Source organism: Protopterus annectens, chromosome 15.part0, assembly GCF_019279795.1.
Source record: "Protopterus annectens isolate FY-2018-M chromosome 15.part0, PAN1.0, whole genome shotgun sequence".
NCBI lineage: Eukaryota > Metazoa > Chordata > Ceratodontiformes > Protopteridae > Protopterus > Protopterus annectens.
The window spans coordinates 205,893,678-205,921,178 of record NC_056749.1 but is presented as its reverse complement, the minus strand read 5'-3'; the positions used below and the strand labels follow the sequence as shown (position 1 = coordinate 205,921,178).

At 42.4% G+C, this 27,501-nt stretch overlaps 1 protein-coding gene across 1 annotated transcript in view; it reads left to right on the top strand.

Annotated features, from left to right (window-relative positions):
- ZC3H12B (zinc finger CCCH-type containing 12B) overlaps positions 1-27,501 on the top strand; it is a 766,103-nt gene that overhangs the window by 112,526 nt on the left and 626,076 nt on the right. Inside the window, exon 2 of the mRNA XM_044057702.1 lies at positions 23,452-23,748. The gene's annotated coding sequence lies outside the window, so the exon portion shown is untranslated. The remainder of the gene's footprint in view (positions 1-23,451; positions 23,749-27,501) is intronic.

Below are 27,501 nucleotides of genomic sequence, written 5' to 3'. Positions count from 1 at the left end.
GTTCTTGTAGGAGGAAGACTGGATGTGCTCGGTAGACCTCAAGGATGCGTACTACCATATCCTGATGGACAGACGATCCAACATATCCTGATGGACAGCCAGTCACTACAAGTTCAGGGCCCTACCCTTCAGTCTCACCACAGCCCCCAGGGTGTTTACCAAGGTCATGGCAGTTGTAGCGGCCCACCTGAGGTTTCAAGGCTTTCATAGGTTCATAGATTAGTACTAAGCTAACTGCCCTGTTGGGCAATTTGAAGCCTAGCCAGTTATCCCATGTGAGAATCAAACCCTGCACCTCGTGTCTTTAAGGTAAACACCTTAACCATTATGTCATCCTCCAACTTCATAGATTAGTACTAAGCTAACTGCCCTTGCGAGACATTTTTTTAAGCCTAGCCAATTATCCCTTGTGAGACTCAAACCCTGCACCTTGTGTTTGTAAGGCAAACACCTTAACCATTAGGCCACCCTCCCTATTCAGGTTTTCCTGTACCTGGCTCCTCACCTCCCCTACCAGGCATCAACTTATGCTAGCCAGAAACTTCTTTCTTCAGTTGTTGAATCGGCTGGGTATTGCAATAAACCTCAAGAAGTCTTCTCTTCAACCTGTTCAGTTTCTAGACTTCATAGGGGCAAGAATCGATTCTCTTCAGACCAGGATATTTTTGACCCCAGACAGACTTCGGAGCCTGGCCCTTCATGTCTTGGCGCATCTTCAGACTCCTGCACCCCCAGCGGAGTTAGTCCTGAGAACCTTAGGGTCCATGGCAGCAGCTATAAATCTGGTTCCTTGTGCACGTCTGCATACGAGAGTGCTACAGTGGACGTTACAAGTTCAGTGGTCTGTACTATATCAGTTTCCAATCCCTCTAAGCAAAGTGTGCAAAGCTTCTCTCGTGGTGGCTTCAATTCCAGGATCTGCGAGGAGGACACCCCTTTGTTACGCCTCCGCCCCAAGTCACTGTGACCAAGGACGCCTCCCGCTTAGGGTGGGGGGGCATTGCTCGAGCAGGACTGTCCAGGGCACGTGGACCCCAAGCGAGACCGTTCTGTATATCAGTGTTCTAGAGATGAGAGCAGTCCTTTTAGTGTTGCAGGCCCTTCATACCTCTCTTTCTGTGGGAACTATTGCGATCCAGTCAGACAGTATGTCAGTGGTCTGGAACATCAACAAACAGGGGGGAACCAGGTCCTATCCACTTTGTCGAGAGGCCATGAGAGTGTGGGAATGGGCGATCTCCACCAGCCGTTTTCTGATAGCAATGCACATCCCTGGTCGGTCCAATATTTTGGCAGACAAATTGAGCAGGACTATCCTTTAGCCTTACGAGTGGTCTCTGAACCCTTATGTAGCGGAACAGATTTTCCTCAAGTGGGGTCAGCCTTGCTGCTATCTCTTCGCATCGCGGTCCAACGTGAAGTGCAGCAAATATTTCGCTCTGATTTCTCTGATGGGGTAAGTCCCCAGAGACGCTCTTGTCCATGCTTGGCCACCTGGTCTTCTTTATGCGTATCCCCCGCTTCCTCTCATGACAAAATTCTTACAGAAAGCTCGTCTGTTGGGGAGCAGAGTTATCCTCATAGCCCCATTCTGGCCTTGTCAAGTTTGGTTCCCTTGCCTACGGTCTCATCTTATAGCTCCACCCTGGATATCGGATCTCATTCCAGATCTCGTTCATCATCCCTCAGGAATTCCTCCTCAGAATCTGGACAGCCTCAAGCTCACAGCTTGGTTGCTCCAGTTCCATTAGTTGCCAGGACTCCCAGTATCTCTTCTCCAGTTAAGTCCATTCTGGTAGCAGCACACAAGTCCTCTACCAGGAAAGTGTACAGTAGTAAATGGAAACGTTTTTCCGTTTGGGCTTCTCAGAGAAATTTGGATCCTTTTACCGCTCCAGTTCCAGCAGTGTTAGACTGTTTGTCTCATATTTTCCAGCAGGGGGCCAGCTCTTCCACAGTGAAAATCCAGCTGGCGGCTATATCCCATTTTCATGTAGGGGAAAATTCAGGTTCTCTAGCTGCTGCCAGAATTTGCAAGACCTGTATCAAAGGTACTTTTCTACTGACACCTCCTATCAAACACCCTTCCCCTCCGTGGGATTTGACCTTGGTTCTTCAAGCCTTAGTTGCGCCTCCTTTCGAGCCCGCAGCATCAGTTGACTTGAAATTCTTGTCATAGAAGACCGCCTTCCTGGTAGCTATCACTTCAGCCAGGAAAGCGTCGGAGCTTCAAGCCCTATGTATGAAACCCTCATACCTAGTTTTTCATAAGGATAGAGTGTCTGTCAGGACTAACCCGTCTTTTCTTCCTAAAGTTGCTTCGGAGTCCAACATTAATCAGTCTATTAATCTGCCTTTATTTTTCCCTAATTTTCAAAATAAAGGGGAATGCAGACTTAATTTGCTTGATGTTCACAGGCAGTTACGTTTTTACTTACATAGGTCCAAACCTTTCAGTAAATCTGATCAACTTTTTGTTTCCTTTGCTAAACCCTTTTTAGAGAAACCGGTTTCAAAGGTGACTCTCACTAAATGGATTTCGCTTTGTATTTTACAAGCATATAAAGAACTTGGATTACCAGAACCAGAAGGGGTTCATGCTCATTCTACCCGTTCTACGGCTACTTCTGCTGCATTGTGGTCTAGTTTCCCTGGATGACATTTTGTCAGCAGCTACCTGGGCTTCCTCTCTCACTTTTATTACTCATTATAAGCTGGATATGGTTTCTAGAGGAAGGGCTTCTTTTGGCTCTGCAGTGCTCCGGAATATCCTTCCTTAAGGGCCTCCCAAGGTTACGGGTTGCTGGCGACTATGTCCCCAGGTTGATGATCAAATGAAGTTAACTACTTCAGATAAAGAAGTTATGTACTCACCATAATGTTTCATCTGAGTAGTTAGACTTCATTTGTCGGCAACCTTCCCTTCCTCCTTCCCCCTGACCTTGGTGGTTTATTTCTGCTTTTGGGCTTGATGTCCTGAGTCTGACGAGCCTGGTTTGTGTGTTCGGGGCAGGTTTTTGGTATCTTAGGTTGTTGTCTGTCACGCAGTGGGTGGTAAACTCGATCTGAGGATTGGAAGGAGGTTGCAGTGTAGTGTGGGTAAGGGGGAGGAGCTTGGAGCTCGGATCTTTAGCTTGGTAAGCTGCCAGCTCGGATCCATATTGGATATGGAACCCACAGGTTGCTGACAAATGAAGTCTAACTACTCAGATGGAACAGTATGGTGAGTACATAACTTTTTTCCTTAGACTCACTCCCCCCCTTTTGGGGTTTGGGTCTATTGCTCCCAAGATTCCCAACTTATATTCCTCCTTCGGTACTGAAGCCCATTGCTCCGACAGTGACTCTCACTAAGGCTTCGAGGCCACCCCTTTGGGTTTTGGTTCCATCGGAACCGTCCCTTCCTCAGACTCGTGGTTGGGGGGGGTGGCAGAATCCTCGGATCCAGGGATAATGTCTGCCCCGATCTTGCTTGAGGCTCCATCCCCAGGAGCAGGTCTGAAAGAGCAGGGTGTGACCCCGGTTCTGAGGTTGTCCTACTCCGTTCCGGGCTCCCATTCCTCTTCGGGTGGGCCTGCTTTCTGGGTGATGGAGAGGGTGCTTGCTTCAGGAAGTGCTCCTCAGACGTTGGAACTTGATCCTGCTCCCTCTGAGCTATAGTTACCATGGGCCACCTCCCCAGGACACCGAGAGCAGAAGCCTCTGGAAACCCCAATTCAGGGTACCCATCCTTCCGAGTCTTCCTCAGATATCCCCACTGAGGAACCTCCTCGGAAGAAGGCGTGTAAGAGGAAACAAATTGACTCTCCAGAAGAGTCTTTGACAGAGGATATGGACTACGATGATGGGGAGCGGTCCCCACGGTCACCCATGACCATGTCTCCTTAGGAGACATCCTGGAAATAATGAAACAGAGGGGTGTCTGGAAGCCCTCTAACCCTTCCTCGGAGTCAGTCTTCCTGCAGGCTTTTCGCTCATTGCCCTCTACCCCTTGAGTAACCCCACCTGCCAACGAGTTAGTCCAGCTCGTCGTGCATTATGCGTGGCAGAACCCTGACTCTATTGAGGCCATTTCCCGGAGACCAGATAAGATTCTTTCCCCACCAGAGGAGCACCCCCACTGGTCTAGAGGTTTGCAGGCAAGATTTCCTCTGGTGGATGAGGCCAGAAGCAGAACTTTGGTGTCGCCCCTTTCAGACTCCACAACCCAATGCCATGGTGACCATGGACACTTCCCTGATTGGGGGGGGCATTTTCAGGGAAAGACGGTCCAAGGCATGTGGTCGAGCTTAGAGGTCAACCTGCATATCAGTCTCCTGGAGTTGAGTGGTGTTGTTGGCGTTGCAGGCATTTCATCCGCTCATTCCATCGGGAACGATTGCGATTCAGTCAGATAATAAGTCAGTAGTCTGGTACATAAACAAACAAGGAGGAACCAAATCCTACCCCCTGTGTCGAGAGCTTCCGACTGCTTTCTTATAGCATCACATATCTCGGGGAGTTCCAACGTGATAGTGGACAGGCTGAGCAGATGCATCCTCCTTCCTCATGAGTGGTCTCTCAGTCCAAAGGTGACAGCAGAAATTTTCAGCCGATGGGGCCAGCCTTGCTGCAATCTCTTCGCCTCCCTTTCTAACAACAAATGCAGCAGCTTTTTTGCCCTTTTTCCCCCAGAGGGGGACTTCCTGAGAGAGACTCTGACTCGCAATTTGCCCACGGGTCTCCTCTATGCTTATCTTCCAATTCCCTTGATGCCCGTATTTTTAAAGAAAGCAGTTCAGTTGAGATGCAAGGTGATTGTCATTACCCCATTCTGGCCTTGTCAAGTGTGGTTCCCCTTCGTCCGGCCTCACCTGTTACAGCCTCCATGGATCCTGGGCACTCGTACAGACTTAATTTCTCACCCACAAGGGTTGACTCTCCCAAATCTGTCCACTCTCAAGCTGACAGCTTGGTTTCTCCACTTTCGTTAGTTGCCAGGCAGGAAACCCTTTCTTCACTTGTTCGCGATATCATTCTGGCCTCCCATAAGCCATCCACCAGAAATATTTACAGAGATAAATGGAAAAGGTTTGCTTTTTGGTCTAAAGAACAGATGCTAGATCCCTTCTCAGCTCTGGTCTCTGTTGCACTTCAATACCTTTCTGAGTTTCTGAGAATGGAGCTTCAGCTTTCACCATATGATTCCATTTAGCAGCTATTTCCAACTTTCATAACGGATTAGAGGGCACTCCACTTATCTCCAACCGCCTATGCAAGACCTTTCTCAAAGGAGTGTTTCATAGCAGACCTTCAATTAGGCATCTTTTAGAGGCATGGAATCTCTCCCTAGTATTACAGTCTCTCTCTTTACCCTCCTTTGAGCCTGCTGCAAAATGTGATCTCAAATTCCTATCATGGAAATCTCTGTTTTTGGTAGCTGTCACATCAGCTAGACGGATATCAGAATTGCAAGCCTTATGCATCAAGAGACCATACTTAATTTTTCTTAAAGACAGAGTATCACTACGTACTAATCCATCTTTTCTCCACAAAGTGTTTTCTGATTTCTCTGTGAACCAATCCATTGAATTCCTAGTGTTTTTCCCAAACTATTCCAATAAAGGAGAATGCTGTCTACACTCATTGGACGTACATAGGCAACTACGTTTTTACTTAGACAGGACTAAATCTACCCGCAAGTCAGATCAACTTTTCATTTCCTTTTCTGGTCTAAAAATGGGATATGCTGTAACAAAATTCACGTTATCAAAGTGGCTCAGAGATTGTATTGCTTTTTCATATTCCCGTACAAATGAGCCTAAAGCTCACAATATCAAAGCACATTCAACTAGAGCTGTAGCAACTTCAGTTGTTTTTCACTCTAGAGCTTCTATGGATGACATTTGCGCAGCAGCTATTTGGGCTAATCCTCACACTTTCATCAAACATTACAAGTTTTATATGGTCTCCAGGGGAAGAGCAGCGTTTGGCTCAGTGGTGTTCAGGAATATTCTTCCATCAGGGCCACCCAGGTAGCGTGGGATTCTGTTCCATCAGTGATGAATGGGAAGAAGATTAACAACATCAGATAAATAAGTTATGACTTACCAGAACGTTCCATCTGTGTTGTTGATCTTCTTCCATTCATCACATCCCACCCTCCGTCCCCCACCAAAGCCTCCTGGTGGATCTCATGGGTCCTTGTGGTGTTTTCAGGGTTTTTGTGCAGAAATGGCCTCTGCTTTTACTTCTGTATGTCTTATGCAAACTCGACTGAGGTAACAGAGAAGGGCATTGTGGGTAACAGCTTAGCTCGAGAGTTTTTGGTGTATGCGAGCTTGATATTAGGCGGACATGGTTCCGAGGTGCTCGGAACCAAACCCGTCAGTGATGAATGGAAGAAGATCAACAACACAGATGGAACGTTATGGTAAGACATTTACTTCTTTTTTTTTGTCATTAATATTCAAAATATAGCCACTCCTCTGCCTTTTTGGGGGAAAAACACAGACTAAAGGTGTTTCATAAGTATATATAAGTAACATTCCTTCTGGATTTCATAAGAAAAATGTCAAACTGTTTTAAAGACATCTTTGCTAACATTATTAAATCAGCATTGCGTCAGTTAATGAACTATGATTGTATGCTGAATTAGGAAACAAACCCATTCCCATCAAGTTATGCAAAAAACATGCGTTTGTTTCAGGGCATATATATATATATATATATGTGTGTGTGTGTGTGTAGATATATATAGATAGATAGATATATATATATAGATATATATATATATATATATATATATATATATATAGATATATATAGATATATATAGATAGATATATATATATATGTGTGTGTGTGTGTGTGTGTATATATATATATATATATATATATATATATATATATATATATATATATATATATATATATATAATCTGCATGTATTTGGAGACATTAAACCAGAAAAAGCATATACAGAGTGGAAATGGAAACCAAACCAGAAGTAGACAAAAACAGGCAGCAACTGAAAGTGCCAAAAGCAAAAGAAAGAATACAAAGAAAAGGACCAGAAGGAAAAAAGAATAGAAAGTCCACACATATAATGACAAATACAGAGAACTTATGTAACAACCTCATGTTGACCAAGATTTGACACAGGAATGCAGAAGCATAGCAATGGTAGGCCATAAGGAGCAAATGTCCCAGGGACAGGGTATTGGGGGTCACGATTGGGAAATGGAGTTAATGCATTCTTTTTTGTACTGGCATTTCTGAATGTTGATACAGAAAAGCACTTTAGCAGTTCAGCGCTACTTGTGTGGTAAACTGATAGTTTAAAAGTAAAGGTTGTGCTTTTTTTGCCCTTCAGTTGAAGAGCTGAGGGGGGGATCTGGCTTGGAGCACCAGACTAAGGGAAAGCAGACAATTTTTTGTTTTTCATTTGAAGAGTTGGGAGGGGTGAGGGGTGGAATGGATCTTGGCATGAAGATGCCAGACTATGGGAGCAGACCCTATTTGTTTTGCATTTTGAGGCTGTGGTACTGGATAGCAAGTTATGACTTTGCAGGAATAGTGAACTGAAACCAAAATATGAAAGGGTAATGATGGCACCCAAGATAGTGGGGTATGTGCATGTCGGTTTACAAAGTCCATTGTAAAAGTGTAAGAAGCAGAAGAATGCAAGCTGTAAAACAGAACTGGAAACAATTGCACATCTCATTCTTGGCTGTGTGAAATTCATTGGTGAGGATCTGCAAACAACATAATATAGAAGTAGCTGAGAAGCATTGGAAACATTAACCACAATGTATTATCAACAACAATGAAGTTTATATCACATGGGATTATCTGTTAGCAACTGTTCAAAAACAGATGCTAGAGACAGACAAAACTAGTAGTGATCATCAAAATTGCTACACCCAGTTATTATAGTATCTTATGCTTGGAGAGACCGTCATAAAATACTAGGATTTGTAAGCAGAAATGTGAAAAAGATACCTAGATAGTTCCAGTAATAGTAAGAGCAACAGGACTAATAAAGTATTCACAGTCATACTTAAATGTGCCACTAGTACATATAACCCCATATGAACTCTAGAAGGAGGCAATTCTGGGTCCATTACAAGTGCTGAGAACACTCTTGGCTAACATCAAAGACTGAAGCAGTACTGGTTTCATGAACTTATGCCCCGGCTTAGGAATGGGATCTATCTCATCAGTGCATGTACAAAAATAAATATTTGGAAAAATTTAAACTGGAAGAAGCATATTTTACATTGTTTCTTTTAGGTGGTAAACCTAGAATTTCCACTTTGGCAAGTGGATATAGAGTGAGGTCTGAAGGAACTTGAAAGAAAGAAAAATGCTTCGACCAGAAGATCTGTCAAAAGTTACAGCTGAAACTAGAGATCATTAATAGAGCAGATCAGAACAAAACAATATCTAGATAACAAAGCATTAAATCATCTAGAAAAAGATGCCACTGAGGAAGAATTACAAGAAAAGAACAGAAATCAGAGGCAATCAAAATTCATAAAGAAGCATGGCGTCAGGAAAGAAAGACCTGATATGGTCTAGTATGTCTGCAAAAAAGTCCTTTCAGTAACCAATAGGGCCACTGTAGCATCATATTTGAAGGCATATATAGCAAAATGCATCCAGATATATGATGCATTCCATTTCTTTATCTTTGTAAAATGTATTGAGACACAAACGGTTTAGTGATATGGAATGGCAAGAGAGTGAAAAATGAGATAATAGACCGGTTGAGAAGTGAAGGGTTTATTGTGAAGTCTCTGATAAAAATAATATCATGACATGATGAGTTCGTAGAGCCTCATGAAATGGTACAAAATAACAGAGTAGGATACCTTTCACTAAAGATGTGCATCAAAGTAATATTTTAGGAGCTTAATCAGGAGACTTTGCTGTAACTCCATTTAGGATTACTCAAAATGGGAGAGAGCTGGAAACCCAGAGCATAGGTGACATTCGTACCAAGAAGGGAATTGAATACCTGCTTGATATAATAGAAATGTAAAGACGTATTAATTTTATATGACCCGGAGTGTTAGAAAACTGATAAAACAGATGAACACAGTAAATGGGACCATTACACGATGTTGTTATAATGTAACAGAAACAAGTAGATGCTAGACTAATAACAAATAACTTGCTTTCTCCGTTGCTTTTTTCAAAACTGTCTCGCTATGTTAAATGGGTTTAACATAGCGAGACAGCTTTAAAATAAGCAACAGAGATTCTCGTATAGCTCATCGAAAGAGCTGAAAGCACAACTGGAAGTGGTCAAAACTTTCTCAGACAACATAAGAATATAATTTGGTCTTGATAAATATGCAAAGACAACATTTAAAGCAGGAAAGCTGCAGTATCAAAAAATATCAGTCTGGGACAGGAATGTGATATAAAGAAATTGAACAAGAGCGAGTGTATAAATGTTTGGAATTTGATGAAGGACTGACAATAAAACTTGAACAAATGCGAGCAAAACCCCGTAAGAAATATTTTAGAGGACTAAAGTTAATATTAAAAGCAGCCCTGACATCTAGGAACAAAGTCCAAGCCATAAACCAAGTTGCTCTTCCTATTCCAACATACAGTTGTGGGGTGATTGGCCCCAAAAAGAATAGGACAGGAAAAGAAGAAAAATGCTGCGTGCTTATCAGATGATGATATAAAAATTCAGTGTTACCAAGATTATATATTCCTTGCTCTGAAGGAGGTATAGGTATGGCAGGAATGGAAACCAAACCAAAAGTAGATAAAAATCAGGCAGGAACTGAATGTGCCAAAAAAAAAAAAAGGCATATGTATATTTGCAAGTACAGAAAATTCCTCGAATAACCTCATATTGATCAGGATCTGACTCTGGAATGATTAAATGGGTGAATTTAAACCAAAAGATTAAAGGTTAATATTAGTGGCCCAGGATAGTGGATTACATACAAGTTGGTTTTTGAAGTCTGTTGAACATATGGTGATAAATGTTAAGTTCTGTAGAACAGAACTGGAAACAGTTGCACACCTTTGATGGATATGATACAGTAATGGCAGAGGGCCTGTACACTGAAAGGCATAATAATGTGGCAAGACTATTGCATTGGGAATTGCGCAAACATTACAATATTGAAGTAGCTGAGATGCATTGAAAACATGAGCCACAAAGCATTATAGAGAATGAAGAAGTTTATATCACATGGGATTACCCATTACCAACAATTCAAAAAATAGATGCAAGAAAGTCAAATATAGTAGTCCTTGAAAAGAAAACAAAGTAGCACTGATTGTTGAAATTGCTACACCCAGTGCTTGTAGTGTCTTATGTACTGAGGGGCAGTTGTAAAATACCAGGATTTGCAGGCAGAAACAAGGAAGAAAGATACTCGGACAGTTCCAGTAGTAGTACGAGCAGTGGGTCTCAAAAAATAATTTACAGCCTTATTTAGATAGGGTGGCATTGTATGTTACTCCATATGAATTGCAGGAAGAGTCAGTTCTGGGCATATTGTGGGTGCTGCAAAGAGCACTTTATGCTAACATCAAAAATTAAAACGGTAGTACTTTCATGACTTTAACCATACTTTGACTTAGGAATGGAGTGCATTCCCGTCATGGTATTAGAAACCCAAAATACTTGGAGAAATTGTACCTAGAGTCATAACATGCTATGTTGTGTAGTCCAATCTTGCCTTCATTTTTACATATGAGTTCGGAGCCGATCCTTGGCTCTGACTCGGCCGATTTACAAGCTCGAAGACTTCTGGTGGCTTGTGGCTATGCAGATATCCCATACTGCACCAGTACAAACCCCAGATCTCGTTTGCCGTGTTGACGAGTGCTTCTCTTTGGCTAAGTGTCAAATTCTTTCTATTTACATATATAGTATTAGACTTAATATTGTGTTGCTAGAGTTGCTATTATCCTAGGCAGTTGTGTTTGCCCTTTTGGTGCAATCTTAGTTTAAACTTGTTAGTCTGGTATCCTGTGTGCCAGTTTAGAATTCCTTGTAGGTGCCATTGCACCTTGTTTTTTCTATATCAGGTAGAGTGTTAGTTTTTGGCGGTTTTCCACTGGTAGTTAACAGGGGCTCCTGTTATTTCTGGCTGTTATTGGGTCTCCATTTGACAGTCAGCTTAGTTCTTCAGTGATTGTATTTTTGGCGGGGATCCGCATGTTACTTACTTAGGGTTGGAGTTTCCTTCCCTAGTACGCTAGTTATTATTATTAAATTTTTACTAATTAGAGTCACTACAGCTTCTGTGTTCATGAGATTTTCTGTTTTCTGGTCTGTTTAAATTAGAAGACCTAGCTTTCTGTTCCACCAGGCTAGGCCCGTGTAAGTTGGAAGACCTAGTCCTTGTGGTACTTCCTTCTGTAGGGCTAGGCCCATTTTAGTTAGAGGACCTAGTTCTCTCCCCTTCCTCTTCTTCCTTTCCTGGGTTGTGTGTGTGTGTGTGTGTGTGTGTGTGTGTGTGTGTGTGTGTGTGTGTGTGTGTGTGTGTGTGTGTGTGTGTGTGTGTGTGTGTGTGTGTGTGTGTGTGTGTGGAATGTCTAAAGAGAGTAAGGAGCACAAACCTTCGGGTTTTAAGAAGTGCATGAAATGCTCCCAAAAGATGTCTTTAACGGATGGCCACAGTAGCTGTGTCTACTGTTTAGGGGCCATCCACTTGCAGGAATCGTGCTTGTTCTGCCATGCTTTCTCTCCTAGGGTGTTACAGGAGAGAAAGAACAAGCTTATACTCAAGGGTCTACTAACACCATCCTTTGAGGAAATTCTGTCAAGTTCTTCAGCTTCCTCTGGCAAATCTAAATCTTAAAAAAGGCCTTCTCTGGCACCGGCTGGTGTCTCCGAGCCTCCTCCTAAACAGTCAAAATTTGCCTCCTCTACTCCAGAGCCTTTGGAGCCAAATGAGAGCTCCATTATGGTGTCAGGGTCGGTTCCAAGTGTTTCGGAGCTGACCTCTGAACCGATTAAATCAGCAGTTGAATCTGCTACTCGGAGCCGGTCTGTCGATTCCCTACCAGTTTCTGTGTTACTGAAGTCTCCAGTGCCCCCTAGGTCAAGATCCACTACTATGTCTTCCAGGAGCCTTTCGGAAGAAGATCTGGAGAGGGTAGTGTTGAGATTCTTGAAGTCGTCTGCTTTACCAAAATTATTGTTGGCTCTGACCCAGTCTGCTCCGGAGCCACTCGATCCAGCTAGGCCCTTGTCTGCTATTCCTCCTCCGAGCCATGTTGGCCCTTCGGAGCTGAAGTGCCTGGTGCCACCGGAGGAACTGTCAGTTCCAGCTCCCTTTGTCGCTGCTTTGGAGCCGGGTTCAGCTCGGACACGCTCTGTGCTGTCCGTCGTATCCAGGGGCTGAAGCTGTCCTGTCGGCACTGATGGGGTGGGTTGGAATCTATCTTCGGTTCCGAGCCTTCCTCTCGGTGCATCGGCCAGGGTGAGCTCGGACCCTGCATCCACCTCAGAGTCTACGACTGTGGCTCCAACGACAACCTTTGTCTCTTCGGAGCCGGAGAGGTTGGCATTGGAGATGATGAGTGCGCGCTCTCATTCTCCAGCTCCTACCAGTGGTACCAGCACTCTTCCCCCGAGAGCACCCACTTCGATCTCAGCCCCTACTCTTTCTGGAGACAGCAGAGACCCTCAGCCTCAGGAGGCATCGGCGGGTGGCCCCCACTCTTGAGGCCTCCCTAGAATGTCCTTTCGAGGAGCCTCTCCAGAAGAGGTTATGTAAGAGGAAGCAAGTTGACTCCCAGGATGAGTCTTTGACATCAGACACTGACCTCGAGGAGTCGGAAGGGTCCCCAAGTCGCCCTGTGATGATGTTGCCTTTGTGTACACCCTGGAGATCCTTAAGCAGAGGTGCGACTGGCCCACTGTCAACCCTTCTGATGAGGAGTCTGTGTACCTGAAGGCTTTCGGGTCTCAGCCTTCTGCCTCTTGGGTGTCTCCACATTTTGACAAACTGATGGATTTAGTTAGTCAAAAGGTGTGAGATACTCCTGATGCCATGGAGCCAGTCCTCAGGAGACCTAATAAGTTTCTGTCTACCCCTCCTGGTAAAGACCTTTTGTCTAAGGGTGTTCCCGTAGATGCCATGGTGGTGGCGGCGGCGGCCACAAAGAAGGAGCTGGTGGAGACTTCTCAGTTCAGCGGCATTTACCCTTCGATCGTTGAACTATCTCACTCACTTCACGAGATTGCAGAGGGATCTCCTCAAGGAGTTAGGAGATTCTATACAAGATGCATGTACTGAGGGAGTCCCTGACAAGATTTCTGCTCAGTTGTCCACCTTAAATTCTATAGTTAACTCCTCCATGTGGCTTATCTCCTATGCCGCTGATGGAGCGAGTAGAGCAGCAGGTTCAGGAGTTGCCCTGAGGCGTCACTCCTGGATGTGCTTGTGTAATTTTGCAGAACCGTTCAAGTCTACTTTCACCAACGACCCATTTGATGGTTCCTCATTGTTTGGTTCGAAGGTGAAGGATACACTCACTCTGTGTGAGCAAGAAGGAAAGACGCTTTCTGCCATGGGAGTATGTTTTACTGTTCCCTCTCGACCATACTCCAAAGGTCAAAGGGGCGGTAAAATATGGTTCAAAAAGTCCCAGAGGGACTTTCCGGACACACAGGGTGAACCCTCCTTCAGAGGCCAAGGAGGAGGAGGAAATGGGAGACATTGCCCTAGAGGCAGGGATGGTCTGCAATACCAGCAAGGCCATGATTCCTTTCGGGGACGGCCTCATCAGCGCTCCTGATGAGGGGCCCGACTGCGTTTCTCTGGGGCCGGTCGGGGGTCGTATTTCTTTGTATCCAAAAGCGTGGCTAAATGTCACTCAAGACAAGTGGGTACAAAGAGTTTTTACCAGAGGCTATATCATACCCTTTTCCCTTCCACCATTTGTTCCCAAGAAGATCCCAGATGTACCACCCAATCACAGGGATCTGGCAACTGTGGAGATCAACAAAGTGCTCTTAAAAAGAGTCATCCAGTCCGTTCCAGCAGACCAGATATGATCCAGAACTTACTCCAGGTTCTTTTTAGTACCAAAATGAACCAGAGATTGGAGGCCAATATTGGATCTCAGCAAATTAAACAAATCCGTGAAGAAGGACAAATTTTGGATGGTAACACTGCAGTTGATACTCCCGTTGTTAGGGAAAGACTATTGGATGTGCTCTCTAGATCTCCAAGATGCCTACTACCATATAAAAATGGACAAGGCATCCAGGAGCCATCTACGCTTCTGGCTGGGAGCCAGTCACTATCAGTTTCATGCTCTGCCCTTTGGTCTCACCGCAGCCCCCAGGGTGTTCACCAAATGCATGGCAGTAGTGACAGCTCATCTGAGACGTCGGGGATTCCAGGTGTTTCTGTATTTGGACGACTGGCTCCTGACCGCTCCCACCAGGCATCTACTCCTCCAAAACAGGGACGCCACTATTCAACTTTGTGCTCCATTAGGGATCTCCATAAACTGGGAAAAATCTGCATTATTACCCTCTCAATCTGTGATTTTTATAGGCGCAGAGGTAGACACAGTGAACATGACAGTTCGCCTCCCCGCCGAAAGGGCACAAAACTTAATCTCTCAAATTCAGTGTTTTCTCCCGTTGCGGAAGGTCAAAGCAAAGTGGGTTCTTCAGCTCCTCGGGACTGTGGCTTCCACCATTCTATTAGTACCGTTAGCCAGGTTGCCCATGAGAATTCTCCAATGGCTTCTGTCTTCCCAATGATCCTTCCAATATCTCCCTCTGAGTCATCCTATCCTGCTGGCGGAATCATGCAAGAAGGACCTTCTTTGGTGGATAGCTCCCAACCAGTTGATCACGGACGCCCCCTTTGTTCCTGCCCAACCCGTTGCCACTGTGACCAGGGAGGCCTCCCAGATCGGGTGGAGGGGGGGACATTATCTTGGCAGGACAGTCCAAGGCACGTAGTAAGAACACGAGGCTTGTTCTGGAGATGAGGCCGGTGCTCCTGGCGTTGCAAGCACTTCAAGACCTTCTTCCTCTAGGGACTATTGCGATACAGTCAGCATGTTGGTAGTTTGGTATATCAATATGTGGGAAAAAGCTGATCTCAAAGTTTCTTAAAGAGCTACTACATACAAAAGTCAGATCTTTACAGATTGTGTTTTGAAATATCAACAAACAGGGCGGTACCAGATCTTACCCACTCTGTTGAGAGGCCATGCGAGTTTGGGAATGGGCGATTTCTTCCCAGCGCTTTCTGTTTGCAACGCATATTCCAGCGACGACCAACGTGATAGCCGACAAGCTCAGCCGGGCGATTCTACTGCCTCACGAGTGGTCTCTGAAACGGGAAACAGTAGAACAGATTTTGGCCCATGGGACTTCTGTATGCTTTCCTCCATTTCCTCTCATTTCCAGAGTGATTCAGAAAGCCAGTCGGCTAGGAAGCAAGTTGATCGTCATTGCTCCTTACTGGCCTCGTCAGGTCTTGTTCCCCTTCCTCGAGCCTCTTCTCCTGGATGATCCTTGGATCCTGGACCCAGCTCCAGATCTTTTGACTCGCATGTCAGGTTCGTTACATCCCTCAATCCACATTCTCAAATTGACAGCGTGGCTGCTCCAGTTCCATCCCTAGTCAGGCTTCATGATGTATCATCCTCAGTATCACATATTCTTATGTCCTCCCATAAACCTTCAACTAGGAGGCTGTTTGGCAGTAAATGGAAAAGATTTTTTTATTTGGGCACAGAAAATGAATGTAGATCCCTACACTGCTTCTATCCCTGTGATTTTGGAATTTCTCTCCGAGCTTTTCCAACAATGATCTGCCGCTGCCACTATCAGAGTCCAATTGGCGGCAATTTCTAATTTTCACTTAGGGTTTCTAGATACCAATGTAATGTCTCATAAACTATGCAAGACCTTTTTGAAAGGAGCCACTCTATTGAGACCACCGCTGCAAGAACCTGTGGCTTCTTGGGATTTAAATTTTGTGTTGTGCAAACTGACTTCTCCCCCGTTTGAACCTTCCCACTCATCTTCATTGAAATTTTTGTCTTGGAAGACTTTGTTTTTGGTAGCTGTTACGTCAGCTAGATGGGTATCGGAGCTAAAAGCCTTGTCTGTTAAGCCACCTTATTTGATCTTTCACAAAGACAGGGTGTCACTGTGTACTAATCCCTCCTTTGTTCCCCTGCTACCTTAAATCAATCCATAGAATTCCCAGTTTTCTTCCCTAATCACTGTAATGCAGCTGAAAACCGTTTTCATCAGCTGGACATTCATAGACAACTGCGTTTTTATTTACAGCGGACCAAGGAATTTAAGAAATCAGATCAACTGTTCATTTCCTTTTCTGACTCCAGATTGGGCTTACCAGTTTCTAAAGTGACACTATCTAACTGGATTTCCAGTTGCATAGCCTTTATCTACAGTTCAGAGGGCAGACCTTTACCCTGCAGGATCAAGGCTCATTCTACTAGATCGCTGTCTACCTCTGCAGCCTTTCAAGCCAGGGTCCCACTTGATAATAATTGTGCATCAGCTACGTGGGTTACCCCTCCCACTTTTATTACACAATACAAATTGGATTTAGCTTCCAGGGGTAGAGCATCCTTTGGCTCCACGGTGTTTAGGAGTATTTTCCAGTGAGCCACCCAAGAATAAGGCGCTAGGGACGCTGTCCCATATGTAAAAATGAAGGTGAGATTGGACTACACAACATAAAGAAGTTATGTACTCACCATAACATTCCATGTTGGTAGTCCATCTCACCCTTCATTTTTACCAACCCGCCCTCCTGCCTCCATCCTGGAAGATCTGGAGATAATAATAATAATAATAATTTGGTTATCTTTGGTTGGAGACCCTTTAGTATTGGTTTGTCTGTTATGGTTATTTCTTCTGGTGAGCAGCAAACAAGATCTGGGGTTTGTACTGGTGCACTATGGGATACCTGCTTAGCCACGAGCCAACCAGAAGTCTTCGAGCTTGTAAATCGGCCGAGTTGAAGCCGAGGATTGGCTCCGAACCCATATGCAAAAATGAAGGGTGAGATGGACTGCCAACATGGAACGTTATGGTGAGTACGTAACTTTTTTTTATGCTAAACAGTTTGACACTCATTCTCCCAAGAGGCACCATATCCAGTGTCAGTGTGATCTGCATATCAGTATGTAATGTTTCTTGCACTGTGTCATTACGATGGATGTAAAGTATCTTTCATTTTCAGATATTTGTTGTCATTCTAATGGAAAGGATTAAGTTGTTGAAGGATACAGCATTGAGTAGATTTAAATTGGTGCCCTCAAACTAGATGAAAACGCTTTTTCCAAGGTTGCACATGTCTTCCAGAGTTGCCTACCACTGAGCTAAGATTATTAAAAGATTGCCAAGTGTTAAGGGAAAGACTTCAGTAACACCTAAAAAAATACTACCAATACACACATTTTCAGAACAGTTGTTGGCATTCCCTGAAGTCAAACATTTTAACTTATGACTCTATGTAAGCTGTTAGTGTTAATTGACAAAGCTTCACCACCACCACTTCACACTTTATAATTGAATGTGTTATGCTGGGTGAAAGCGGGAGATAGCAAACTATATACTTGACACCTCTTAGTTTTGTATGTTGCTACAAATTTCTAGGAACCATATTCTTTACACGTGATGTATTTCTATGTATTTACTGTATTATATTTGTAAATCATTGTATTTTGTTTGGTGTGTTTTGTGCCATTTCTGCCATTGACTCAGTTCATTGCTCTAAAGGGTCTTTGGACAAGTCAGCATACCTGCTTAACATAGATAGGTAGGCAGGCAGGCAAGTAAATTAAATAAATAAATAAATAGCTTTCTGATGACCAAAGTGTATTACTCATCTTTGGCTGCATGGCATTACACATGGAGATCCAACTGTTGTATCTCTGGACAAAATTGACAGTCATGTTTATGTTGGAAGAATCAAAACAGAGCTTAGGTGAACTGTTAGAAGAGAAAAGAAAATGCTGGACTGATTTAATCATTGTCTGATATTATTACCAGCATAATAGTCCACTATGTATAGTCCACTTTGGCTCATTAGCAGCAGTACAAAGAACTGCCTGCTCTCACACCCTTGTTCTCCCCTCCCCTTCCCTGTTTCTTACCTTAAGACAATCCCAGAGTTAATAAATATTACCTGTGGCAGGCACCATTTGTAAAAATACAATCCACTCTGCTACAGGCCCCATGAAGGCTCAGTGTCTCTCCAGTAAGTGTTTTACAACTGTAAATGCCTATTTATGTTGAATTGTATTAGACATTTTACAACTGTATATGTTTATGTTGAATTGTGTTAGACATCTAATATGTTTTATGCTTTATTTTTGATGTTACTATGGCATGCACCAAGTTGTTACTAGTATAATAGTATGTATGGTCTATTTGCATAGCTGCATCTTGTTCACTAATGTTATTCATGTAATAGTGTTGTATGTAGACAGCTCATACTAGTGTCTAAATTATTTCTATAAGTTTGTGCTGTTACTGGTGGATAGAATCACATTAGAGAACCACGACAGATTGCTGCTCGCTATATTTTTATCTGTGGCTGCATAACTGTCTGTTTTTTGTTTTCTAATGTTCTTCCAATTGGCTCAGTATCTGCATATACTAAGTAGTGGTTCAGGACATTGCATGTGGTAGCTATTTGCTCAGTGTGTTTTTATAATCTTTATAATATATATTTACCATCTCAAAAGTGCTTACTCCTCTCTGTACTCTTCTTTTCTAGACCTAACACCACTCTTAAGTATTCAACTGCGGTACCACCTTTAACATTCCTATAAGAAAAGTGCAGTCCAGGTCTGAACTGTCTGCAAACAGCTACAGTTAACTTTGAGTATGTGTCTAACTGTTTGAGCCACTCTTCATTTTCCCCTGGAGAGCACTGTGCTTTGGCTGTAAGCAGCCCCCCACCACCACACACATCTTCCACTTTCTCTTATTCCCTTCTGTTAGCAAATAGTATCCATAACTGATCAATACTGTGTGTTTGTTTATTTAAACTATACCACAGTAGCCTACTGATACAAGGTTATCCTGGTTTTCCACCTGAGAAATTAAGACAAGACTTAGTTTCAGAGCAGTCCTTGGTCAATTGTGATTGTTCTTAACACATACTTGTCTTGCTTTGTGATTGTTTCCAGCCCCTCATACAAGAACCTAACAGGGTCTCTACCCGCGCTCCCCCTACCCCTATTCCCTTCCGCCCCAGTGGTCCCACCTTTATTGCACTCAAACCCTCCCATCTTTCCAATAGCCAACCACAGCTAACCCAACACTACCTCCTCCATATTCCCTCTACTATCACACCTCCTCAACTGACATGTACAAGCATACCTTTCCTTTGCTCACTGCATGCACTCTCCTTGCATATCTTACATCCTACCAAAGCTCCATCATTCCCCCACTCAACCACTACCACTGTACTACTACTCACACCACCACCCATGTCTCACCCATACTCAGCTCCCCTCCCACCAGCTCAAGAACTATCCCTATGCACCCCCCACATATTCTGCCAACTATATTACTCAAACGTAAAGCATCCCTACAACTTAACATAATAACCCTCCCACCACATACCTATTACCCTCATAGAACAATCATAAAATTTCCCTTATAAACAAACACATTCAAAAACTGAGAAAACTAATAATCTCATGCATATCAAAACTAGCCCTAAGTGGAGACATCCACCCCAACCCTGGCCCTACCATCTCCAACCCCAATCCTCATAATCAGACTAGAAATCACAACTTCTCCCATATTACAGCCAATAGAAAGCCAAGTGACTTCGTTCTACTAAGTCTAAATATTAGAAGTATATCCAACAAAGTTCATGAACTCCATGCCACCATAGACTTATACTCCCCAGATATAGTCGTCCTGACAGAAACCTGGCTAAAACCTCACATTACCAGTGAGCAAATACTCCCTACAGGTTACGGCATACTAAGAGTAGACCGGCTAAACAAAAAAGGAGGTGGTGTAGCTATAATATTTAAACAACATCTAAACATCCAGATCTTAAAATCATCAGCTCCACAAATAGGCAATGAAGAAATAATATATACCAACCTCAAAATTAACCGAAACAAAACCGTCAACATAATTGGATGCTACTTCCCACCTGGCCAAAACATCCCTCCACTAGAAAACCTCCTCAGCTGGTCTACCCACCATCTCCCCCAAGAAACTATCATCTTAGGTGATTTCAATATTGACTGGCAATCCTGTTCTGGCAACAATCCAACCCATCATGTACACCTTCATGGCTTCACCCAACTAGTCCAGTCACCAACAAGGATAAATAAAAACTCCAGCAAGCACTCTACCCTGGATTGGATACTAGTCCGTAAGAACCCCCAGTCATATATAACAGGCTGCTTATCAGATAGCCTCAGTGATCACTCCCCAACATTCCTACTCAAAAAATACCTGTACCAAGCTAAACCTGTCATCTATCGTCAAATACGTAAAAAAATAAACTTTAACCCACTCACATTCATCTCATCCCTCAAAGAATGTAACTGGCATGCTCTAAAGTACCTCAGTCTAGATGACGTAGTTGAATCTTTTAATACTACCTTCCTGAACATCCTTAATTACCATGCCCCCATAAGATTTTCCAGAACCAAAGCACAACCCTCCCCATGGCTACAGAAAACCACCAAGTCAGAAATGAAAAACAGGGATAAAGCCTGGGAGCACTGGCGCAAAACCAAAACCCCTGCAGCTAGACAGAAATTCCTAGAACTATGCAATAGAGTCAAAAAGCTAATAAAACGTGACAAATTCCAATACTACCAGTCTGCCCTAGACTCCTCACAGCACAGCCCCAAACAATTCTGGTCCTCCATAAACTCCATCCTCCACCCAGGTAAAGTCAGTACCCCTCCTCCTAACATCCCTCACTCCTCAGAAAATATTGCTACCTCATTCAACACACACTTCACCCAAACCATACTATCACTAGCTAAACAACACAACCCCTCTCCCCTCCAACCCACACCTTCAACTAGTAATCTCCCACTGCCTTCTCTTTTTCTCCTGTACCTACCTCCAACATAAAAAAACTCTTAACTAAACTTAAACCCACCAAATTAGCAGCAGACAACCTCCCAAGTGAATACCTACAAATCGCAGCTGATGCTCTGGCCTACCCAGTATCCATCTTGATTAACCGATCTCTGTCAGAAAGTTACGTTCCCACATTGTGGAAAGTCTCACATATAATTCCCCTCCACAAAGGCGGACCCTCTGCAGAACTAACCAATTACCGCCCCATAGCTACTCTCTCTCCACTCTCCAAAATACTAGAGAGATGCATACACTCTCAGGTCTCACACTACCTCCTTACTAACAACCTCCTTTCCAGTACTCAGCATGGTTTCCGACCAAACCATAGCACCACCACTGCCTTACTCTCCTTTACAAACACTATCCTTCAGCATAAAACAATGGCTATCTCTCCTCTGCTACTTTCCTAGACCTATCTAAAGCATTTGACATGGTCCCACACAAACAACTTATCTCTGTCCTCAATAACCTATCCTTCTCACAATCGGTCACCAACTGGTTTCAGAGTTACCTGTCTGACCGCCAACAATCCGTTGTATGGCAGAATGACATATCTCCCCAACTACCTGTCTCCATAGGGGTTCCCCAAGGATCCATCCTTGGACCCCTACTTTTCTCTGTTTACACCAATAATCTAGCCTCTGCCACCAAACATGGCACACTCATCCAATACGCAGATGACTCTACCATCATCTGCTCAGCCCAGTCCCTACCCAAACTGCAAAAGTCACACAGGAAGCCTTTTCCTCTGTTGAAACATGGTTATCCGATGCCCAATTAATACTCAACCCAAACAAAACTAAACTACTCATCTTCCAACCCACCAAACATACTCAAAACAACTCTCACTTTAACATCACAGCAAAAGACAACACCACTATATACCCAACTGAACACACCAAATTGCTAGGAGTGGAAATAGACAATAAACTAAAATTTGACATTCACATATCCATGACCATAAAAAGTCCACAAAAACTAGGAGCATTATACAGAAATAAACAATTTCTCACCAAAGCAGCAAAGATTTCAATAGCAAATTCCCACCTTATCTCCACCCTACTTTATGCCTCTCCAGTATATACCAACCTAAGGCAATGTGATCTAAACAAGCTAGAGACCTGCTACAACAAAATTGCAAAATTCGCCACAGGGGCATCCTACCGTAGTCACCACTGTCTCTCACTTGCTGAACTGGGCTGGCTTGAACTCCCTCACCTCCTTCAGTGGTATCAACTCTCACTCGTCCACAAACTAGTAAACCATCCACTAAATGTCCCATCCCTCCAGAATCTACTCCAATCCTATCGCACCACCAGACCACTAAGATCCAGCAACAAAAATCACTTGCAGATCACTAAAGCCAATAACTCTGCTGGTGAAGCACTATTCTCTTGCGCCATAGCCAAATTATGGAACTCACTCCCACCCACAATTACCTCCGTACCATCATGCACCAACTTCAAAACTTTATTAAAAGCACCTAAAACATGCTGGCTATGCCCTTGCAACTCCCACTCTAATATCATCCACCCCATCCAACTACTACCTTTCTTTCACCTCCACTAGCTACCTTGATGATAGCAAGCTCAGATGCTCATAAGCCTAGTACTTATTATACAGCAGGAACTTCTCATTGTTACATTTGTTAAAGCCTGTTATGTACTTCACAGATAAAGATTCTAGTTGTCTACTGATGTACTATGTTCTTCATCTGTAAATATGTTGTAAGTAATTTCTATGTTAAATTGTTAATCACTATGTAATTCAATGTAACTACTGTCTGTTTATTTTACTGTGGAGCTTTTTCTCCCCGGGCCTCCGCTGAAAATGGACCCACGTCCAGTCGGACACTCCCGGGCAACAAATTTAAATAAATAAATAAATATATCGGACTAAAATATAGTCCTATACAATTATGCTGTTTATTGATACATTTTGGTCTATATTACAGCCAAACAGTTGACTTAAATGCAGTATCAGAAGTGGTTATCTCAATTGATTATATCAAATTACTGCCTTTTTTGTGAAGTGCTACTCATTATAACTACAGATAAAGCTCCTTAACTGACAAAGCAATGCATTAATGGTAGTCCTAGTGTAAATGTTTTACCCTAAATTAGCCATAATGTGGGGAGCTTATATTTAGAAAATATAATGCTTAACGTAAGTAAAAAAAAAATTCTGTAAACACGTGGCACTATTTTTAAACCATGCTTTATTGCTGCAAATCCAGTTTGATTGTGTTCATGTTCTTATAAAAAATTATTACTTTGAGTTTGCTTTCTGGTATAATTTTATTTTAATTTATTCACGTTTTGCTTTTATTCAATCATTCACAGGCTTAATTCAAGTAACATTCCAGAATGGGAGTGACTGAAACACCTCTGGTTAATTGCATCAAGTACTTAATGGCAAGAAGACGCGAGAAACTTCTATGCTGTTTGAAGAAAGAAGAAAACTTCCCTGTAAAAGAATTTATGCTGATTTATTAGTATTGACTTCACATCCCTGTCAGCACCTGTTTATATGATGTAAGATGTCCTTTTTTTTAAAAAAAAAGGAAATGGATCACGTCAGTAGAAGAGTTTGCAATGTTGACGAACAAAGCGGCGATGTTGAACATTTGTGCCAGGAGTGTAAGTAATACATATTTTATATCGCACACACATTTTTTTGTGGAAGCTTAGTGAAAGTATAGTTTGCAGCTGATTTCTTCTGCTGTTTCCTGTACAATTGCTGGCCTGTCTATCTGCAGATTATTTGCTTTATACTGAAGTTGTATTGCACAGCTTGTAAATGTTCTTTTATTTATAGATGTTGCTTTGTTTCAAGTCCTACCAGTTCCATTCCACAGTCCTACCCAAAGCAGTCCAACAAAGCCAAAATTAGAGGGGGATGGAAGCAAAGGTCTTTTGAAACTAAATATAGAGGAAAAAGCAAATGTTTTATGCAGGAAAATACAGAAAATAGTGATGTCATTTTGCAAAAAAAGTAAATAATTTAGTACAAATGTTCTTAATATAAATGTATTTATGTATAAATATTGATTTTAATGGTTAATTGAAAATATAAGTGCAAAATCCTTGTCACAGTCTTGAACAGATGTTCTCAAATTTTATGGTTCATCCAGCTGTGGGTAGTACTACACCCACTTTTTGTCTTAATTTGGATCCATACCTCACTCTAGTCACTATACATGAACATCATGCACTAAAAAGTAGGGCAGATGCAGAGAAGAAATGGTACCAAAGCCTCTTTTAATTAAAGAATCAGTGCTGCTTAATGGGCAAGTCCTTGCACACACTGCCTTACTTCATTGTGTATCCACAGAATAACAGTAATAACTAATGTAACATTTAACTTCAGATGTAACTTGTCCATCAGTTGTGTATCCACAGAATAACAATAATAACTAATGTGGCATTAACTTCAGATGTAACTTGTCTATCAGTTGTGATCCCCAAATCCCTTATTTTATCTTCAGACGACAAAATATTATTCTTTGTATAAGGATAAGTTGGATATTTGACACCAAAATGTAAAATCTGACATTTTTATATTAAATGCCCTCTTGTTCATTTCTGATCAAAGGTTAGGTGTGCATATCTACATCTTTGCTTGATTCCTAATGTTTGTACAGTTCCTACTTTTTGGTATTATCAGCAGACTTGCTCATCCATATTTAATTTTGAAGTGGAAACTCCAACATAAATATACCATATAAAATTGATCTAAGCACAAAGCTCTGAGGAAGTACAAATGTCTGTTTTTTTTTTTTTGATAGAGAAATGCTTATGTTAACTCTTTATATTTTACCTTTGAGCCAATTCCCAGTCCATCCTGTGATGTACCTGTTGCTATCTACAGATAACATATTACCAGTAATTTCAGCATGCAGGACCAGGTTGAAGGCCTTAGTCAACTCCAATACATCACATTTACTATAATATTTGTATAAAAAAAAATTAAGAAATGAATGTCATGAGCCAGCCTCCTCCATAAAACGATGTTGGAAGATGGCCAACTCTTGCTTAGCTCCCACAGGAGATAGCTGACAAATAACCCTCTTGAAACATTCCCCTATAATGCTAGCCAAACTTATTGGTTAAAATTTGTTTACAGCTGAATATTTGAGCCCTTTGGGATTGAAATTACAATAGCTTCTTTCCATATTTTAGAGACATAAAATCTAACCAATGTCCATCATTAGATTGCTATGTCAGCAATGCCGACAGATGGGGCATATCCTGCTGAGGATACTGGATGCATGGCCTGTACGCCAAAGCTGAGATGCTCCTTCCTCATGTGCTATGTGTCTGACCTTTGACATAGGCATAAGGATTACATGCTATACGTAAGGGATATACAAGCATGGAAATCCTCAGAACTTTCTTTCCACCAGTTCAGGAAGCAAGACTGTAGCTGTTCTTTCAGCCCTTCAGAATGATTTAGCCATTACAAGGGAATGTTAAGTATTTCGTTGGAGACGATTCCTTTTTTTTTTGATATTTCTATCTTGGAATTTCATTCAAGTCGTCTAAGAAAGGTAAAGGTTTATGTGGTAGGCAGATTCCAAGTAAAGACAGACATACTCTGTGTCCTTTTTGCTTTGGACTGAAACATAATGTCAGGAACTGCTCTAATTATTATGAAAATCCTAAGATGTCGTCTTTCTTCTTTAAAATGTATTTAGAGAACAAACAATTCAAGTTTCTAATGAGAGCCACTATGTCTTCAGAATTTCTTGCCTTGGACATCCTTTTAATAACCAAAAAAACAGAACAAAACTTAGAAGGAAGATGACTCCATATTGTCTTCTTTCTCCTGGTCAGAATTGGGCATCTGTGTTGAGGTGGTTGCGAAGCCAGCAGATTCTTATCTCTGGGCCTGTCCAATAAAGGCTAACATGGCACAGCCTACCATCACATCCTCAATAACCAATTAAGACAGCCATTAAGACCTTGAAGGGGTAACACAGGCTTGTGATTTCTGAAGTACAGGATGGTATTCCTCATATTAATACAAGACGATGTCCCTGGTTCTTTGAAGGTACATCCAGAGTCTGGCCCTTCTTGTATGGTTTCCATGGAATTCCCTAAGAAGAAAAAGCAAAAAGCTGTGCATCTTTCTCCTGCTACACTTGTTCAGTGATTCTCAACAAGAATGGCAGAATTTTTCTCAAGGGTTATTCAAAGCCCTTTTGATGCTTAACCCATTAACTTTTTGCTTCCACACCATCTACCCATCTTAAGAAAAAAAGGGATACTAATTTTAAGGAAGATTTTTTTCCTCTGAATCAGAGTCTAAGCTCTTGAATTATTCTTCTCATATGCATTCCCCTTCAGGATATTATTCTGAACTAGATGACCTTGTCATCTAACTTCACAAGATGAACTCTCCTTTGGGGATAAAATACAGAAGATGATGCTACATTTTAGTTTGGAGGGAAAGCGGCTCTCTGACTCCCAAAACAGATATATAATCTCTTGTATATGAAAGCTCCCAGGCCTTCAGCTGTCCATTCTCTATCAGAAGCATTAGATGGCACTTTTCTTTTCTTTTAGCATCTATAGCTCCTGTGTCTCAACCACAAGCACTAAAATATCTGACAGATATTATATGATCCCTGATGATCACAACTGCCTACATAAAAATCCTACTTCTGACCCTGCATTTATTTCCACAGATTCAGACAAGCCATCTAATCACCCATCCATCAGTGCCCTACCAAAAGACAGGGACAATAGAGTTGTGGACAGGCATGTGTAAAAAGTATACACATTAGTCAGCTTTTCGTGCTGTTTGTAAGGCACACATGATCAGGTACCTTTATCCATTTTTGACAACATGAGTAAACTTATTCCTAAACTGCTCTGCAGAGTACGATTTCTTTCTGATTCGTGTTGCATGCCATTCTATTAAGTATGCAAATGATATAGCAGATGTTGTTCCAGGGCTGCTGCTGGACTGCATCTGATAATGTCTTTTCTGCCCATTCCTTTACGTATGGATGTCTGATCTGACTTTTGCCACTTCAAAGTTTAGGATCCGGTGCTCGGGCTCCTCTCCCTACCCATAATCCCTATAATAAACAGGGAGAGTTGCCTCCAGATCTCGTTTGCAGGCTTCAAGTGCTGATGGATCTGTGGTGCTTGGGTGTGTTCATTTTTCAAAGAAAAATACAACCCTTTTCATGTAAAACTTTTAATAGATCTTTTTTTCCCTCCCCTGTCCCCACGATTACAAAAAAGACAAAGTTGTTTTCCCTGATAAATAGATAGGTATTAGCATTTGGTTGCAATCAGTTCTCAAAAGCCTTGAACCTGTTCTCCCTAGTGAGACCTTGTACTTTTCTGAGTCCTTCCATGAGCAACTCGCATAGGAGGTTC